Genomic DNA, 19,591 nt, shown 5'->3' on the forward strand with positions numbered 1-19,591 from the left:
CTATCTATCTCAATCGAAGACCTCAATCTGAAGACCAAGACAGATGTTTACAAAGCAGTGGTCCTCCCAACGCTTCTCTACGGAGGCGAAAGCTGAACGCCCTACAGGCGATATATTAAACAGCTTAAACAAACGCAGCAACGTCATCTAAGACAAATAATGCACATCAGATCCTTCCACAAAGTTTCAAATGCAGAAGTCTTGCAGCGCGCGAGTTGTATAACAATTGAGACTTAAGTAACGAGGGCCCGACTCAGTTAGAGCAGCCACATTCTGAGGATGCAAGATACAAGACTCCCCAAAATAGCTCTGTATGGCGAATTCACAGAGGGAGCCCGGAAACCAGGAGGCCAGTATAAGCGATTTAAAGATATACTGCATCAATCCCTAAAATCAGTTAATTCCAATCATAACTGGGAACAACTAGCTTTAGACAGATCACAATGGAGGCCTTTGGTCCATAGTTATAATGGAGACTCGGGATGAATACAGCGGCGGCCAGATCTGGTTGGTGACTATCAATGCCCGAAGTGTGGAACGATCTGTAGGCCACGGTTGGGTCTCTTCAGTCACAGGAGGGCACACAGTCACAAGCAGCCCTAAGAAATTATAAGTTTGATCGCACCGATAGCTTTGTTTTTGAGTATTTTTGTTGATTTATTCTCGGTAACGAGATTTAGCAATGAATGAATGAATCTGCCTGCATGCCTGCTTCGCATGACGATTTCTTCTTACACAACTCCACATATTTCACTTAACTCAGAATTACTCTACTTACTTCTCTGTTGTAGCCTGCTTCACCCCACATAAATCTAGTGTTTACAAATATGTACAAGTCAAAGACTCACCCTGTATACAGGGTGTATAAGACGAAATTCGGATATTGTCGGCTGAAGCTTTGCAGGTAGGTACCTACGCTTTTTCCATACAATGTGTAGTAATCAGGGACTAGAAAAAAAAAAAGGACTTCAAATTCATTCCATAATAATTGAAAATTTCCGTAAGAGAACTTTAGGCAGATCGTCGAATCCCAACAAGAAAAAAAAAACAATTTTAACTACGGTCGATAACAGATTGTGATATTGAGACGTAGTGGACAAAAGGCCCTGATTCCGAAAAATGCAGAATTAGAGTGAGAGGTCTGAAAATCGAATCAGCCTTTGGTGGGAGTGGAGAGAAAAATGAAAAGGTTCAGAATGAGGAAAACACAACAATTTCACAGAAACAGTGCCAACTGGAACAGAATGTTTCTAATCCCACGGGTTTGACGTTTGCAGCATGAGCGCAACACATTACTCTCTTAATGGACATAATATTGATTGTCCTTATACATATACGAGGATATATTGAAAAATAAAGATAGCCTACTATAAAACCAAACAAAATTTCAATCTCAAAATATTTTATTACTCAACATATTCTCCTCTTAGTCTCTACACTTTTCAAAAAAAATGTTTCTTCTTGCTCTGCAAACCAGACTTCCACAGCTTTTATAACCTCCTCGTTGGAAGAAAATTTACGACATTTTAAAGTTTTTTCAGTTGAAGAGGGAGATGATAGTCGGATGGAGCCAAATCTAGTGAATAAGGGGGTGTTCTAGTAATAAAAATTTTTTGCATGGCAACATGAGATTTGTGTGCAGGGGCGTTGTCCTGCAAAAACAAAACACCTTTGGATAGCTTTCCGCGTCTTTTCTCTTAAATTTTTTCCCGTAGACCGGTCAGTAATATCGAATAGTATTCTCCGGTTATTGTTCTACCCTTATCAAAAAAATCAATCATGATTACTCCATGGCAATCCCAAAAAACTGAAGCAAGAACGATTCTGATTTGGGTTGAACTCCAGCCATCATGTGCACAACTGCACAATCAAACAGTTAAACTGGTCGGCGGTTGAGATGTTGAGAAACTTCCTATATTTGTTGGAAGACGCCTGCAACATTTTCGCATGGCCATTTTATTCACAATATTAGTGTTTTCGAATAGAATTGTTGAGATGGAGACAGATATGGGAAATGTCTATATTATATCTTTTAAAATTTACGTTGTTTTGCCAAAATCAGACTGAAATTTTGTTCTAATATAAGTTTCATTCAGCAATTATTCTCCAGCCAGTAATCAGAAGATAAGCTGGTTATTTACGATGCACACTGCGACCACCGGCAAGTATCCAACAGCGCTTTCTATGGTAGCCTGTCCACTCAATCTTCGTTAACTCTTGCTCGTAAAGTAAAGATACATACTGATTACTGGTTATAACCTGCCTTCGGTAACATGCGAACCGACACTGACAGTTTATGGACGTCGTTTATGCCATAAACACAGCAACATTCACTCGTTGTGTCGTACGGCCATAATGGCGTACGATATCGCCTAGCGACGTCTAGTTATTAGGTTCAAAATCGACTGAACCGTTCTCCGTCTTGAACTTGACAGAAAGTTTGTAATGGACCAATTTCCGTCGTGTAATGCAGTTGGAATCGCACGATTGACTTGGATATTTCCTGCTTCGATTTCGTGTTCCTATAAATTCTTAGGTCGTTGTTATATTATCTTGGCGGATTCCGCAAAGATAAGAATTTCTTCTCTCGATAGTTCGCTTCAATGATATTCGTATTGGGCAATAATGGAAGAATAAGGACTCATCAATAGGGCATGAAACAGAATTTAATAAACATCAGAATATTTGGTTTGAAAATTATCAGAGAATGTTACGTCTGTGATGTTTTTTAATATACCTAATGTACCATTAATTATATCCCTAAGACAATCTTGCATCACTACGTAGTATTCAATAATACGCGAAGAATTTGTCGTCGGCGACGTAGCATTGAAACAAATGCCTACTCAAACGCACACTGAGCCACAACCGAAAAGACTTGGTGGCTTCATGGAATGTTCATTATAGTTGGGGATTTACTAGAGCGTCATGGAGACCTAGTTGATTTTGAAGATTAGCAGGCCCGGATCTAGGGGGGGGCAAGCGGGGCGCTTGCCCCGGGCGCCAGCTCAAGGGGGCGCCAAAATCAACCAGAGGTTAAAATTTTTTTACTTTTGATTTTCTCGGAAAAAATTAATTTCCTAGTGCTAAAATGGAAAGTGTAGAATGGAAACATGATAAACCATGATAAACTATGCCTTAAATCTTTAAAATCAATGAGGGATCAATTAACTGCATATTATTCAATCATCTACGAATGACCGCCACACTTGGGTGAAAAAGGTTGAAAGAACTGATATGTTCACACTGCGTCCAGCAGTAATTTCTTTGCCTGTCGACTCATCGCCTTCCCATCTGGAACAAAGGGCCAAAATTTCCGATTTTCTATAGACCATAACTTAAAAACTAATCCTTTCAGCATAATTCTATTTGCATATTCGTAATCTATGCCTCAGTAAAAACACCAATTTTGGTGGAAATCAGTAAGATTGAAATTTTTTCAAATTTTCCATAGATGTAGGTACCGAGTTTTTCACCATAATTTGAGCCCCCCTTTAACTTTGTTACTAAGAGAGGTACAAAAAAATGTTTTATACAAAAGTTTCACGACATTGAGTGTTTTAAAATGTTTTCACAAAATGAAATATATACAGAGTGGGCGATTTTTTGAAGAATATTTTTGGTCTCCGATCAAAACCGAATTCATTCTGTACACTAATTCGAGGGCGTAGAACACGAATATGCAAATAGATATTTAAAAAAAATCATTTTTCAAGTTATGGTCGATGGAAAATCGGAAATTTTGGACCTTCGCGGAAAAATTCATAAAATCTGAAATGTTCGTGATAGATGAATGAAGTGTGGTTTTTTATATTCGCAAAGAACCAATTCATCACAAAAAAACAGCATATGACTAGTGCCTTTTTTCTAGCTGCTACAGCTCTTCAAAGTTGACCAATATTTCCGAAATTTTGCACTAAAAGTGATTTATTCCTCAAAATACTGATCCTCCAAAAATCTAATTGCATATTCGTGATCTACGACCTTGAATTAATATGTAAAATGATCCGGGTCGACATATGTAGCTAAAAAAATAAATTTTTGTTCGGAATAATTTCGTTCATGAAGCTCGGGTAAAAACGATAGACGAGGGCGGGTTGTAAACGACATTCTTGTAAATACAAACTTTTTTATTTTTCGAACGATTGCAACCCGAGTCATTTTTTTTAATAATTCGAGGTCGTAGATTACGAATATGCAATTTTTGGGAGTATTTTGGGAAAAGAATAACTTTTAAAGGAATAATGAGAAAAAATATGTTTTGATGGAACAATGGGAAAAAAATAAGAGTGATTTTTTTCCCAAAGTACTCATCTTAGGAAAAATCTTATTGCATAATCTATACGACCTCGAACTAGTGAAAAAAATAACTCGGGTTGAAAGCGATGACGAATATGCAATTAGATTTTTCCTACGAACCTTAGAAGGGGGGGGGGGCGTCATCATGAATTTTTGCCCCGGTCAGAAAAAATCGTAGATCCGGGCCTGAAGATTAGATGGTAGAAAGAAAAAAGGTTCTATGATGTATACACTTTCAGCGGTAAAAAAAAAATTTCAATTGTGTCAGATTTTAAGACGATATGTTAATTGGACCCCAAGGAAGCTACCTTTCAAGAAACTAATAATTCGGACGTGACGCAAGTTCACAACGGTTCTTTGAAATTGCAAAAAAAATCGTTACTTGTACAGGGTGGGCAAATTTCGATGTTTCAGCACTACAGTTTTTAAACCAGAGGGGGTACACAAAATCTGATACCCCATTCTCGTTCTCATTTTCTGAGAAACTAAATATAGTAGTGGTCATTTTTGGTCACTTTCTTTTGTTTTCGAGTTATAAGCAAAAAGTGGAAAAATGGCGATATCGAAACAAATTTATATCTCCGCTAATATTGATGACAGTGCTCTGAAATTGAAACATTATACAGGCACTTTTTTACGTAGAATCCAGTGGCGTGCTCGGCTTTTTAGCAGGATTTTTAATTACGAAGCTAAGACCCAAAGTTATGTTTTTTTAAATGGGAACACTAGTTTTCTGTGCAATTTTTTGAAAGCTTAATTTTTACTGATTTCAAAAATATATAATATAACATCATATGGTTTGCATCGATATAAATATTAGAAAATGGTCAATATTTTCTCAATATTTCTATGGTTTCAACTTCTGATGAGCATAGAAAAATGTAGCATCTTATGATTACCAGTGTCTCTTTCTATAAGTCCTTTCATTATTATGAAAATTCATGAAATATATTATATCTTGATTCAAATTTTGTGAAAATTAGTAAAGAGCATAGAAAGAATGACATTGCCGGAAGGAGACTGCTTTTGTTATAGGAAACTCTATTCTTCTGTGCTCGTCAAAAGTTGAAACCATAGAAATATTGGGAAAAAGTGTTTTTGACCATTTTCTATTATTTTTATTGATACAAACCATATGATGTTATATATTTTTGAAATCAGTAAAAATTAAGCTTTCAAAAAATTGCACAGAAAACTAGTGTTCCTATTTAAAAAAACATAACTTTTGCAGCAATTTCAGAGCTGTATTATCAGTATTAGGAGATATTAATTTATTTCGATATCGCCATTTTTCCAATTTTTGATTATAACTCGAAAACAAAAGAAAGTGGCCAAAAATCACTACTACTATTGTAAGTTTCTCAGAAAAAGAGAACGAGAATGGGATATCAGATTTTGTCTATCTCCTCTGGTTTAAAGATTGTAGTGCTAAAACATCGAAATTTGCCCACCCTGTACATACTCGAGCGTGTCAGATTTTCATTCATGGTTAATCTCGGTCTTGCAGACGTGTTGACCCATTAATCTGACAATAATCAGGGAGGGATTTCTTAATCTGACAGTTTGAAGATGATAACAAGTATTTTTAAAGATATTTCCCTTCCTGTATCTCTGATCGTTTCTGTATTCATAATGAAAATTATATATAATAAAATTCCATACAACTTTTGTCTGAAGCAATTTTACATACTCTTGACCGTTTTCGAGTTAGAGGGCGATAAGAGCGAGGAGCTTAGCCACACATGCGAAAGGCCAAGGTCAATGTAGAAACCCAGTCTAAGGTACATTCATCGCCATATATCTCAGAAACGTTCAAACGTAGAAAAAATTGCTTCGGACAAAATTTGTAGAAAATTTTATGCTCTACAACTTTTATGATGAATGCGAATACAATTTGAAGCCCAGGAGAGGAGATAATTCAAAAAAACTGAATTTTCTGACGTTTAAAAAGGTCGTGAAATACTTCACTGTTTAATTTGGAGCCAAACGTAATCAAATCCCTTATATACGAGAGTTATTCCATTTGGTCAACGAAATATACATAATACGAATGCCCGAAATCAGAAATGAAATATATTCAGAAAAATATCTCAATTCTCAATCTTAGGATGAAAGGATACCGATGAAATGGCGGGAAAAAAAGCCAAAGGCGGCCTTGCTCTTAAAAGCGCCCTGTACGGGACGATTAGTATTAATCAGACTTGTAATTACTTCCAAAACGGGCACTTCTACTTTTTTCGCAACACCGATTCTTGTCGCGAAGGCATGGACCAGACGCGCTTCGTTTACAGATGACTAAAATCTGAAGTTTGACAGTGGGAAAGATCAGGGATGTAGCAGAAACTTTTAATCCTGTGTTTCGAAGATTTCTAATCAATTTCAAACTAGATTGATGCTTCAATTGGGATTGATTGCTATAAAGGGTAGATTCTGACCATGGTTTCGTTCTTATTGGACAACTTCAGAGTAACACATTTCCAATCTCGATAGATTTGACGGATCCTAATTCAAAACTGATATGAGCTTAGAAGTCTCAATAATAACTGCATATCCAACTAGCAGGCGACGTGATGGTGGTATGCTCAATTACTCAATAGCATTAACTGCATTTAGCAATAAATATGAATGTGAGTAAGAGCAGCGGAAACGTTCGTTTTCGAACCATAGACCAAATCAAACTAATGAAATAAGATGTCACTTTTCGGTGACCTATGTACTATGTACCTACCTACCTACCATAGTTCGGTCTTATTTGTGCTCATCAGATCAAAATAATAACAATGAACTTTAGGGTAATTAATTCGAATTTGAGTTGAAATATGTTCATGCATGTGCTTTAACAGTTTGATAGGAAAAAATGAAAATTGTCGAACAAATATTTTTTCAGTATCACCAATAAGTAGTTGGTGACATGGCAATGATAAAAATTCCTTCAAGGCAGACTAGAGAATTTTTCTTGACTAACATCTTACATGGTGGGGAAAGAATGACTTATGTCACGTGACTAGTTAGGAGGGATACGAATCCGAGGCGTAAAATATCGTATATTGAATATTTTTTGATACGGATCTGGTTGCTGATGATTCCTTAGGAAATGACTTGCATGGCTGCCGTCTGCTGTTGAATGACTGAGGGTGAAGCGGAGAGCAGTCCGCTGTGGTCGAGACAAGGCAATCCATCAATCAATGTGCTTAAAGAAGAGCCGCCTGTCGTAATTATAATTCGCCGCATCAGCTGATCTACTGCCTTACAGGTGAGGACTTGTGGCGTGAATTTCACAAGATTTGGCGCCTTCAGTTGCGAGAAAACGATTTGTCGGTAAAATAGTTGACAGAGGAGCATATAGTATCACTGATGAGTTAAGGACTTCTTACAGGCTTAGGTAGATAGATGTCTCACAAGAATTTTGTTCACAGATGGCCGATGAATGAATATATTCCTCTAGACTTACGTTTATATATAGCAAACATAGCTAAATAACTCACAGTCGATTATGTTAAACAAAAATTTTGACTCAATGTGAAAATTCCTTATCGGGGAACCTTTTTTGAGCCTAAGTCCAATAAAACTCACGTCCCTTCGTTGAAAGCAATCTGTTCAATGAACATTTCAATAGAATAGGGAATACTCCTTCTGACCAAAATGATGTATTTTTCATTAAATATCTTTGAAACGTCACATTTTGAAATAACCATTTCAACCGTTTCCCAAAAAAATTATTTTATTTAAAGCGTTTCATTTCAATTGCACAAGTTGATAGCATCGACTGAAATATGCGTTGATAATAAAGGATAACAAATACATTATCTTGATGAGATAGTCATGGATGGCTATCTATGAAGTCTGCGACGAACGAGGAAGGTCGTAAAATTTTATGGGATTTTAATGGTCGGTTGCAGTTGAGGCTCACCAGTAAGTACGCGCCTGTAAATCAACAGCTGTTATTTCATAAACCAGCTGATCGGACGATGTTCTTTTTATTTTCTAGTAGGCGCTGTTGCCATATCGTAAACTTGAAACCAAGCGATTTAAATTTTAAAACCCCATACTTGTAGAATGATTTTGAATAGAATCCTCGGTGCATTTGAAAAAATCATGAATGAAACTCATAATTATTCAGTTTAAACTTGCATATGCAGTGATAAAGCAAATTGAGGAAAATTCCCCATTGGTTTAGCTGGTCGTTCCAGGTACCGTTGGTGCAGAATTATAGTTCAAATAGCTGAACACATGTTCACCTGTAGCAAACTTACTGGGTTAAGGATAATCTAGGAAACCCTAGGAAATTCTTATGACGAAACTAGACCATTACCTTGTATCATCGTTAATTCACTAGAGTTCAACTCGTAATGTCACCTTTGTGACAGTGAAGTTGAACTCACTGTGTACTTGATAATGGCAATGGAATATCAGAGAACACAGATGGTTCCAGAGACTGAATGAACATTATAGCAGTTTTCTGATTCAAACGGAAATTTTATTCATACGAAAAATAACTTGACAACTGGCTTCTTCGATATTATATTAGTTGTTTCGCATATGAAGGACGAAATCTCCAAGTTAAATCTATTACAAAACCTAGAAATAAATTGATAAATGAGAAAAGCACCCTTTATACAAATTCAGAATCATAGTATCCACCTATCATCAAACAGCCCTTTGTGTTTACTGTAGAACATAGGGCTCCCTTAAATCATCCCAATGTCTCAGATCTTGGGGTGCCCCAATCCAGTTTCGCGTTTTTCTCCTTGAATCATCTGTCCATCGTGCTGGTGGTCTTCCTCTTATTGTCCTGTCAGCGCGAGGTCACCACTCCAGGATGTTCTTTGTCCACCTTGGCGGTTAATTTGGGAGGTACAGAATAATTTTTTCCTGGCCATATGTTCGCCACGAAATTTTAACACATCTTCGTATGAATGCTTTAAAACTACTTGCTAACAAACCACTGCAATACTTCCCTGGAAATCTGGTGCATTTACCCGCAAACTTCACAGCGTTTTAGATGCAGAAGCGCGCCTCAGTTGTCATACGGACCAAGTATGGTGGACTTAATGTTTTTAACTATTGTTTTTACCGAACACCGCGCCAATGCACATACGCGTGCAAAATTTGAAGCGTCTGATGGACTGACTTCGTAATCAGAAAAAGGACCGCCTTTACGTGACTTCCCTGTTGATTGCATCGAGGTACAATATGCAACACATGTTCGTGACAAAAGGACCTTGTATGGCGTTTTTTCCCGATCATGGTTTGTATTGCAATTTTTCCAAGTGAATTGAAGTACCATCAGGCAATGCTCGGTTCAAAGATCGTACCTTTTTCTACCGAGGCTGCTGCTTCATTGAAACATGAAGACTCTCGACCACATATGCAGAGAAGAAAAGTAGGTACAGAAGAAGTCAGTTTTGAAGAAAAAATTGATTTCTTGATCTGATAAGTTCGCGCTAAACGGAGAATGCGGACAAGGAAAGCCAACCCTTAGAATGTCTACACAGGAGATGAAGAAGGAGGATTACCCTTGTGATTTATTGAACTCTAGATTGAAAGATTGATATGAATATACTGAGGTATAGGTATACTACCTCATTTTCCCTGCGGACCAAATTAATCGATTTCGTATCGAAACAGATCTATCTATATAAAGTCTGAATAAAGTCATAATTATTCATCATTTAATCCCCTGCGTCTGATAAATTAAGTACCTACTCTTCTTGGATGCACGCAGAGCCCTGCCAAAAGAGCCGCACTGGAAGAAAATTAATGACGCCATTTGTGCAATTGATTCTATAGGGCCTTTAATATCAGACGGTCGTGCTTTACAACTCACTAAATTCGTTCCTGAGAACCAGTGGCGGACCATGTCCAACATAAGGGCCGAGAAAAAAATTAAATTCCTCATGAAGTTAAGGGAGTTTTGTGACCCTTTCAAGAATTGACGTTTCTTGTCTTGTCTACCAAATTTTCATTTATGAGAAATCAAATGTTTACTCTCTTTTATCAGAATGGATTTTTTGCTCCTTGTTTGATAACTTTTTAAGTCTCCGGCAAGTTCTTATCGTTTATGTTTCTTAGAATTTTCTGTCAGTTAGGTATTGTTTTACTTTCTTACAATCAGTTTTAATTCCAAATCTTTAAATTTGTTTTGCAATAATGTCTAGACGTAATATTTGTGCGGATGAAGCCAAAATGTTGCGAATTTCTTTGAAAGATCAATGAAGTAATGGAGATCTGTAGTGTCCGCAGATGAGTCGATATATTGAGACGGTTTTTGGATACCGAATATAGTCGACGTTTAAGACGCTTGAGATAGGCTAAAAAGAGATTTGGATTCTCTTCAACCACCTACAGATACACTTCAGGAACTCAGATGGCTTTTACCAAAACTCTGGAGAGAAATTGGTCAATGCTACTTCAACAATCTGAACGAAAGTATGCAAGTATGCATCCGCGGTTGATCTTCGAGGAGAGTATACACCCTACCATTGTTTTTTAAAGTTATCTGTGTAAACTGATTTTGCACTACAAATACTAAAAATAAATATTCACCTGAAGCTGTGAAACTTTTGAAGAAATGGGCAAAAGAATGAAAGGAATTTCCATAAATTCGTATCTGATTCTAAGTGAAGCAGTTGAAATTTTTCATGAAATTGCTCTTTTCCACTTTATCATCATTACTAGCTTCAAATATTAATGCCACCTCAAATTAAAAAGTTTATTTTTTGGACGGCCAGCAATACTCAATGCCCAGAAGATGAATTTTCTTCCCCATATCAAACGTCCGACTATAACAAACGACGCCACTTAGCCTTCAACACGCGACGCAGAGAAGAAAAAAATGAAAAATACGTAGGGCCACTCCAGCAGACAGGGGTACAATTTATATTTCCTTCCCAGTTCCTCTATAAAACGTGTAAATCACTCCGGAGGCACAATGAGAAAACACATTCAAATTTAGTGACGTGCAGAAAGGATAAAATTGAACGATAAATTATACTGCGTTGGCTGTCGTCGCTCTTTTCTGTCCCGCAGGAAAGACCGGGATGGTGTCAGGGACGACTCTGAAAATTTTAAGGGGGAAGGAAATCCGAAAATTTCTTTTGTAGTTCGAAGTGGAGTTTCCGAGCCAAATTTATGGTTCCTTATGGTTTTTCTGATGAAAATTGGGGGCACTAGTAGGAATGTAATGTTGAATCTATGACATGTGTATACAGGGTGTCCCACAAATCGACGCCAATCCGAAATCGGGTGATAGGCAAAGCCTCAATGGTCATCAGAAAAATTAAAGTGCTGGTTTATTCCCCTATCGTTAAGGCAAACGAACAGTTTAACGACAGGTCAATAAACTGATCCTGATGGTTCAGAAACTCAGTATAATATAGCCAAAATAGTCACGACTGGTCATTAAATTTCCCAAATCGAAGGAACTAAAGGTGCACAATATCTCGAAATCATGAGCTTAGCTAAAAGAAATATATTTTTATAGATTTGTCATCCCTCATTTTTATATAGTAGTTCCTGTGAATGATTCTGCTGTCTCCTGGTGACATTTTGGGTCGTTTGGTGAATGAAATAGGGGGATTATGTCGTTTCGAAATGAGCGATATGTGGCTTATCCCTTTATTGCTCTCGCGGCTGTGAATTATCGTACGCCTGCATCAAACGAAATGCTTCACGACGTCATCTCAAGATATACGACCATTCTGCGAAATAAGAGAAGTGGGAAACTGTGTTAACATAAATAAACAGTGAATATAATACACCCACATCCATTCAGTGAGGTCGTTGCAAAGATGGAATTTCGAATTTTCCGCCTTGGCCAATCGCCTTGGAAAGAATAATTGAAATGGCGTTTTAAAAAAATTATAAATTAAAATGAAATATTATAATTTACTTTCCGGACAATTTTTTCGTGAACAATTATTATTTTTGTTAAGTAGAGTAGAGCAGAGAGGAATTTCGACAAAATTACTTACCGATAATCTACTACTATCAACTGTTGGAAAAATAGTTGAAAGAATAACAACCAGGTGCTCACAGAAGAAACTGTATACCTAAATATGTCACCTACAGAGCAATTGGTGAAAATTCGCAGCAAAACTAAAATTATTTATACCAAAAACTTAATAAGCTTTATTTCAAGGAGAGTTCAAGTTAGAAATGTAAAAAACATAACCGCTTGAAATGCAATAGTGTCAGAGAGTTCAATCCATCTACTGCAGAAGCCAAAATAAGGTCCGCAAACTTAGAGCATAGAACTTAATTCGAAGTCCTCGAATGATTTACAGTTTTTTATTTAAGATTTAACCGCTGCTCTCAAAACAAACTGTTTAATACATGGCTTTAGTGAATAGAATCAATAGTACAGTCGGTACAAACTTGCTGAAAAATTAGAGAACGTCTCAAATTCATTTATTTTTGAAGATAACCTTCGAGCTTTTATTTGCAAACTTCAATTGTGATTATACGTAGAAATTTCCAAAGAGATGGAATCAATTAAATAAACGTCAAGACCGAATGCTTGCACCGAGTTCCATAAAATTTTCAGATTTATTACTAAAAAGAGTTGCCCTTTTAGAATTTATATCACAACTCCATCTACGGTTATAGTTATTATCGAAAAATTTCCAAAAAGATCTAATCAATTGAATAATAATCATCAAGAACGAGCAGCTGCATCGAGCTCCATAAAATTTTCAGATTCATTACAGGTTTATTAAAAGTGGTCACTGCTAATACGAATAATATAAAAGAGGTCCATCCTAAGAAAAGGTTGGGATCTACCGGTTAGAGCTCCTCATATTATACACCAAAAACTCTCGACAGAGTGTGGTACGATTTGTACCAAAAGTTTGAAAATTTTTATCTTGAAACCTTTGAGAGTTGTTGTTTTTTTATGTGGTCTATAATTTTGTTGTTATATCTTATACAACTATATTCTGGTCCCTTTTCAGTTTATGAAGGTCTGTGTCGTGGATATTGTCCTTCTATTATATGTTGTAGTTTTTGTCTGAAAGTATAGGTTTCATATGTCTCATCATATGTCTTCCATCTTCAGAACACTATCGATAGTGTATCCACTACCATAAAATATAATTCCATAATAGAGGGATTCCAAAATAAGCAAGCACCAGGCCTTGTATTACTAAATGTCCATATTGTATGGCATGAAGTATACAAAATGAGATGTGCAGGATTTTCGATGAAATTATACGAATTATTGAGGAACTATATGAAATAAAAAAGCTTTTACTCAAGTGCGAGATATCTGGATGTCGGAAGGTACCCCAGGAATCAGTATTAGGGCCCTTGATTTATGTTATAATATTTATATCCATAGGTATCAAAGAATCCAGAAAAAATATTCACATTACACGCAGCTGGAAGAGTTAACCGACAAAATTAAATGTAATATGAAAGTTTTACAACGAAAATCACGCTTGAAGCTGAGGTAACTTAATATTAATTTATTTTTCCATCAAACTCTTTGTTCATGACGATATTGCCCATAGTAGGCATACCTGCAGGTATGCCTACTATGGTTTTTAGTAGGCATACCTGCAGGTATGCAAACATGTTTGAAAATCTCTTTATGGAGCATCCTTCAAATGAGATGTGAGCTCAAGGCCACAGTCATAAATCATTTTTTTGGTTTATGTCTGTGTTCTGTATCCCCATGATCGTTATTCTAAAAATGGCGAAAACTCGGCAAGCACATTAGTGATGCCGCCATGATGTGTACATGCGCTTGAGTGTGCTTCGACTCGACGAGCACAGAACAAATCACTGCTCTTGCGCTCTTCGTAAGAATTTCAACAGGCGCCCTACAGTGTAAGACGTAAGACCTTTCCTTCTGGAAGTCTTGTGTTCTCCTTGTCTCTCCATATCGCAACTTTTAGAGGAGCACCTGAGTAGCACATGCGCCTACCCAGCGATAGGTGGCACACCAATATTAATACAGCTCAGCTCATTGAACTCTTATAGCGTTTTCTATTGGTAAAACTAGTGCTGCACTGGATCACAGAACATCGAATGTGAATTAGGATGTCTTGAAGTTATTGCACTGTTTTCATAATATGCTCTTAATACGCACCAGTTTTACAAATGAAATTTGCTATTATAGCGAATGCGGTGGTAAAACTAGCTTCAGATGCATTGGAATGATTGTAGTGACATCAAAATATGCACTCGCACTGCACTAGTTTTACCAATAGAAAACGCTTTTAAAGAACTGGTTCGGCATTTACATGCAGACAAGCTGAGGAAGACTGGGGCGTTCAAGTGATACGACTACTTCGTCTGACTTCTGATGCGGTTGTTCGATTGGTTGACGACCATTAGAAAGAGATGGGTTGCCCTACATCTTCGCTCAATGGGAAACACTTTTCGTCGTATTTCGGTACCTAAGAGGCCCTTCCAGTCCTTTTAGAGTTCATGGCTTATCTCTGCATTCGAAGATTAAATATAGATAAAAAAAATCTCTTCTTTTTCTTCAACTATCTCAGAATTGAGTGGCACTTCAGCAATGAAATTGAGTTGGCAAGATATCTCAATTTCCCCAGTAGCAATTCCGAAATCAATATTCAATAGTCCCAAGTCCCTAAGATGTCGAAACCCCAGCAAATAACCAGAGGAACATAATTAAACTCGGCACTAAGCACCAGAAATTATTAATTTATCATTTCCCAGACAGATGTTGCCGAACAAGACCGCAGAACGTTATCCTAACAGAGTCCCGATGGATTAACGCCGCCAACGATAAGACGGTGATGTACGACCGGAAGTCGCGAAGACGTGGCGGCGAGATTAGTGGGATCGCTTGTAGAGCACGGGGTGACTTCCGGTTTAGACGGAAGGGTATAAATCACCGATTCGCTCGCGAACCGTCGATTAATGGCGGAGCAAATGTGGAAAACTGCCCCGGATTCCTTTTTTCGACCTCATCGACTATAACTCAGTCCTAAGTGCGGGACGGAAACTGTTTTTGGGGTTGATGGTTCTTCGACGACATATCCTAAGGGTTCCATACACGTCAATCCCTTATTTGAACTACACTGCTCCACAATTGGAGGGTATAATCGAGAGAAAACTTACTTTTGCATTTAAATCAATTTTTTTCGGGTGTGTCAGATTTTAAGAGGATATGTTAATTGGACTCAAAGGAAGCTACTTTTCAATGGACGTGATACAAGGTCACAGCGGTCCTTTGAAAATGCAAAAAAAAATCTTTACTTGTACATACTCGAGCGTGTCAGATTTTCATACAGATGGTTAATCTCCGTGTTGCAGACGTGTTGAACCATTAATCTGACAGTTTGAAGGTGCTAACAAGGAATTTTTTTGAATAATCTTCCTTTTTGTATCTTCAATCATTTCTGTATTCGTTATGAGAGTTGTAGATAATAAAATTCTATAAAATTTTTGTTTGAAGCAATTTTAGATACTTCTAACTGTTTTCGAGTTAGAGGGCGATAAAGACGAGGAGCTTAGCCACATATGCCAAAAGCCAAAGTCAATATACAAACCCATTCTAATGAACATTCATCGCCATATATTTCTAGAATGTTCAAATGTAGAAAAAATTGCTTCGGACAAAATTTGTAGAAAATGTTATTCTCTACAATTTTTATAATGTATGCGAAAACAATTTGAAGCCCAGGCGAGAAGATAATTCAAAAGAACTGATTTTTGCGACCTTTATGTCCAATTTTTATTGCTTCGGCTTGCTGAAACTGTCAGATTTTATTTTTTTCGTTATTCTTGAATCATTAGCTTCAAAATAAGAAAAAAGCCACTGCACTCGAGAATGTAAACATGACGTTCTTTTTTGGTGCCCTCCCACACATTTTCGACACGCTTTAATTGTCATATTAAGAGAATATATATACTTTCCAACATGTAAATAATCACACGTTTTTTTTCTATTCTGACAGGCTATCCTAAACAATATCTCTTATACACAGGTCTAATTTTTGGTAGAGCTACTCTACAGGGTCCAAAGTATCTCCATTTATATTAATCTGACACCCTCGAGTAAATCCCGGCATCGGTTGGCTTGCGTCAAATATGTGAATATGAATAATGGGGAATTCTCCTCAATTTGGGTTATCACAGCATATGCAAGTTTGAACTGAATAATTATGAGTTTCATTCATGAATTTCTCAAATGCACTGCGGAAACTATTCAAAATCATTCTTCAAATATGAGGTTTTAAAATTTAAATCGCTTCGTTTCTAGTTCACGATTTGCCATCAGCGCCTACTAGAAAATAAAACGAACAATGGCTTGTTTATAAAATATTAGCTGTTGATTTACAGCCATCATAAGGCGCGTACTCACTGGCAAGCCTCAACAGCAAACGGCCATAAAAATCCCATAAAATTTTAAGACCTTCCTCGTTCGTCGTTCATAGACAGCTATCTTTGTCTATCTCATCTAGGTAGTGTATTTGTTGTCCTTTATTATCAATGCATATTTCAGTCGATGTTGCCAACTTGTGCAATAGAAACGAAACGCTTTAAATTTTAAATACCCATTTTTATTTTTCATAAGTACCCTTAAAATAATTTTTTGGGAAACGGTTGAAATGGTTATTTCAAAATGTGACGTTTCGAAGATATTTCATAAAAAATACATTATTTTCATCATAAGGAGTATTCCCTATTGTCAACATAGTATTCGTGAATTGCTGTGCAGCAGTGAATATTTCTTTCGTTCATTAGTGTTTTGGGTGAATACTGGTAGAGAATTAACATTGCCCCAAGACCCTTGCTCCATCATGCGTTAATATGATATCAATGAAATTCATAAGGCTACACGTCTTGCCATAATTAATGTTCATCATATTCCTCGTTTATGTACTGTACCGATGCTTGAGTGATTATAACTCCCCAATCCATTCCGCACAGCATCAGAGGGCAATAATTTTTTCATTTCAGAAACCAAAACCGTATCATTTCTCATCGCCGTTCTCGACCCTCCACAGTACACCCCGGAAACCTTTCAGGATACTCAAATAAACGAAAAATATGAGTCCCGTAACGATATTTCAACGGGGACATTACCGACATTAGGCCCGTCCTACACCGCCACATAACGCATTTCTTTTATGCGCTCGTAAAAACCGAACGAGTCGGCTGGCAGTAAATGTCAGAAGCACGTTCAAGTTAAAAATTAAAACCCCAGACCGGTACTCTGATTTCTCGGCCATTTACCGGGTGAAAAACGGCATCCAGGACGTGCTCGCGCCCCCTTCGACCCCCTCCGACCTTCATCCTCTTCGCCAAATGAAGATATACGAAGCCTCGGTTGCTTTTACCACACGTGAAAATATATTCAATTCGCCCCGTGGATGTTGGTTTTGTCAGGGAAATATTTGGAGTTATATGTTTTTCCTGGTGTGAATTATCTTCGCAGTGTAGGTTTTTATGTCCCACGGTGAATTACAATTACGGTGCTTTTTCATTGATGGCGTTTCTGAATTAAATCATTCCGGAACATGGAGTAGCGTGGAGAGTTACGAGATCGCTGAACGGAGATGATTCATGAACTCATTTCGTGTATAATTCACAATTATGTCGTAAAAGCTACCAGGTACGGGGCTGGTATACCATCGAGCATACTGTAGGTTCATTTACGCAAATAAATAACCTTTTTCTGCACAAGAACTACAGGATATTAGTCCGGAGTTTTAATGTTCTTTTTTGCCCATTACTTTAGTCTAGTAAACACAAGAAATTCCGCAGAAAATGCCCACTCACAGTTAAAATTCAATGAAAACGAATAAATTATTCCTTGAAAAAGAAAACACTTGTTATATACTCAATACACGCACTGTTTTTCTTCGTGCTTCCAGGTCAATCTTGAAATTTGTGTCAATTGATATACTGATATACCGTAGATTCGGGTGACTTGGGACGATTGTTGAATTCAACTTGTCATATTTTATATTTTCAAAATGGTGACCTATTTTTATCTGAAAAAGAGGTTCGAATATGCTTAATGACTCAGACTATTGATAAGGATATATACCATGCTTCAGAATTCGGATATGAATTTTGAAAAAATAAAATATACTTGTCCCAAGTCACCGACCGATTTGGGAGGCTTGTCTATTGATTTTTCAACTCTCAAATGGAATAGGTGACTTAGGACGGTGTATAGTTTTGAAAAATTAGAATTTGTGATTCTATAGTTGAAATTCGGTGAAGTTATTAAATGATAAACCCCTATTACAGCAGGAGTAAATATATTGCAACTCAAATGTAAAAAAACTATACAAAACAAGGAAACTTTGATTTCTTTCATTCTTTGGTGATTTCTTTGTGGAAATGACGTATACTTCATTCAAATTTATTTTAGCAGTCGGTTGGCCATGAAATAATTTTCTCAAGTTTTTGTAACTAGAACGAAGTTAGGTTGGCACTCATGAAATGTCGTTAATGTCATAACGCCGTTGCCACAACTAATATCAATTTTTATTACGAAAATGCCGAAAGTGACTGAAAAAAGAGACAGGGTTTCAGTAAGTGCTATTTAGAATTCAGGTCGGCTCATTCAAATAGTTATACCCTGATATTCTAAAATCCACAATACGTCAGACGATAGCGAACATATTCAATGTAGGAGAATTCATATAATGTTTCATCTGAATCTAAACGACTTATATTTCAGCTGAATATTTCCACAATCAGAAAGATTGTGAATGAAGAGTATGACAAAGAATTTTCTTCTATTGGAAGACCCACAAAAGTAGTGGCATTTGGGAATTTTATGTTTGAGTGAATTAATGCGAAAAGTTTACTACAGGATTTTCGATAAATGTCATCGGAGAATAAGTTCCCTAAGATGGATTTTTCTGTTTTTCATTTGACTTGTCCTATACAATGTAAATTTCTCAAGGCGCTAATAAATACCTAATCATTATAATTATATCAATCATCACTGGTATTCGTGTCCTGACTTTTTATTTTTATTTCCCCTGTCCTCTTTGCCACTACATAGTTGATTAATTATATCAATGTATTAAGATGAATAGCCACAAATACACGCAAGTTGCCCTGTTACTGTTTATTCATGTGAAATTTTTGTTCAACGGTGAAGTTGCATCTTAACTTGAAACTTCCTTCAACTCCTTTTACTTATATTGATGCAAGATGATTTTTGTTGAAAAATTTAACATTCTTGTAATTATCTGTTAATTCCTTCGGGAGATACTCATTGCCAACCACTGCATCATATGCATTTCATCTTCGGGTTAATATTTTTGAAATCTACAAATGATGTAAGCCAAAG

Source organism: Coccinella septempunctata, chromosome 6, assembly GCF_907165205.1.
Source record: "Coccinella septempunctata chromosome 6, icCocSept1.1, whole genome shotgun sequence".
Taxonomy (NCBI): Eukaryota; Metazoa; Arthropoda; class Insecta; order Coleoptera; family Coccinellidae; genus Coccinella; species Coccinella septempunctata.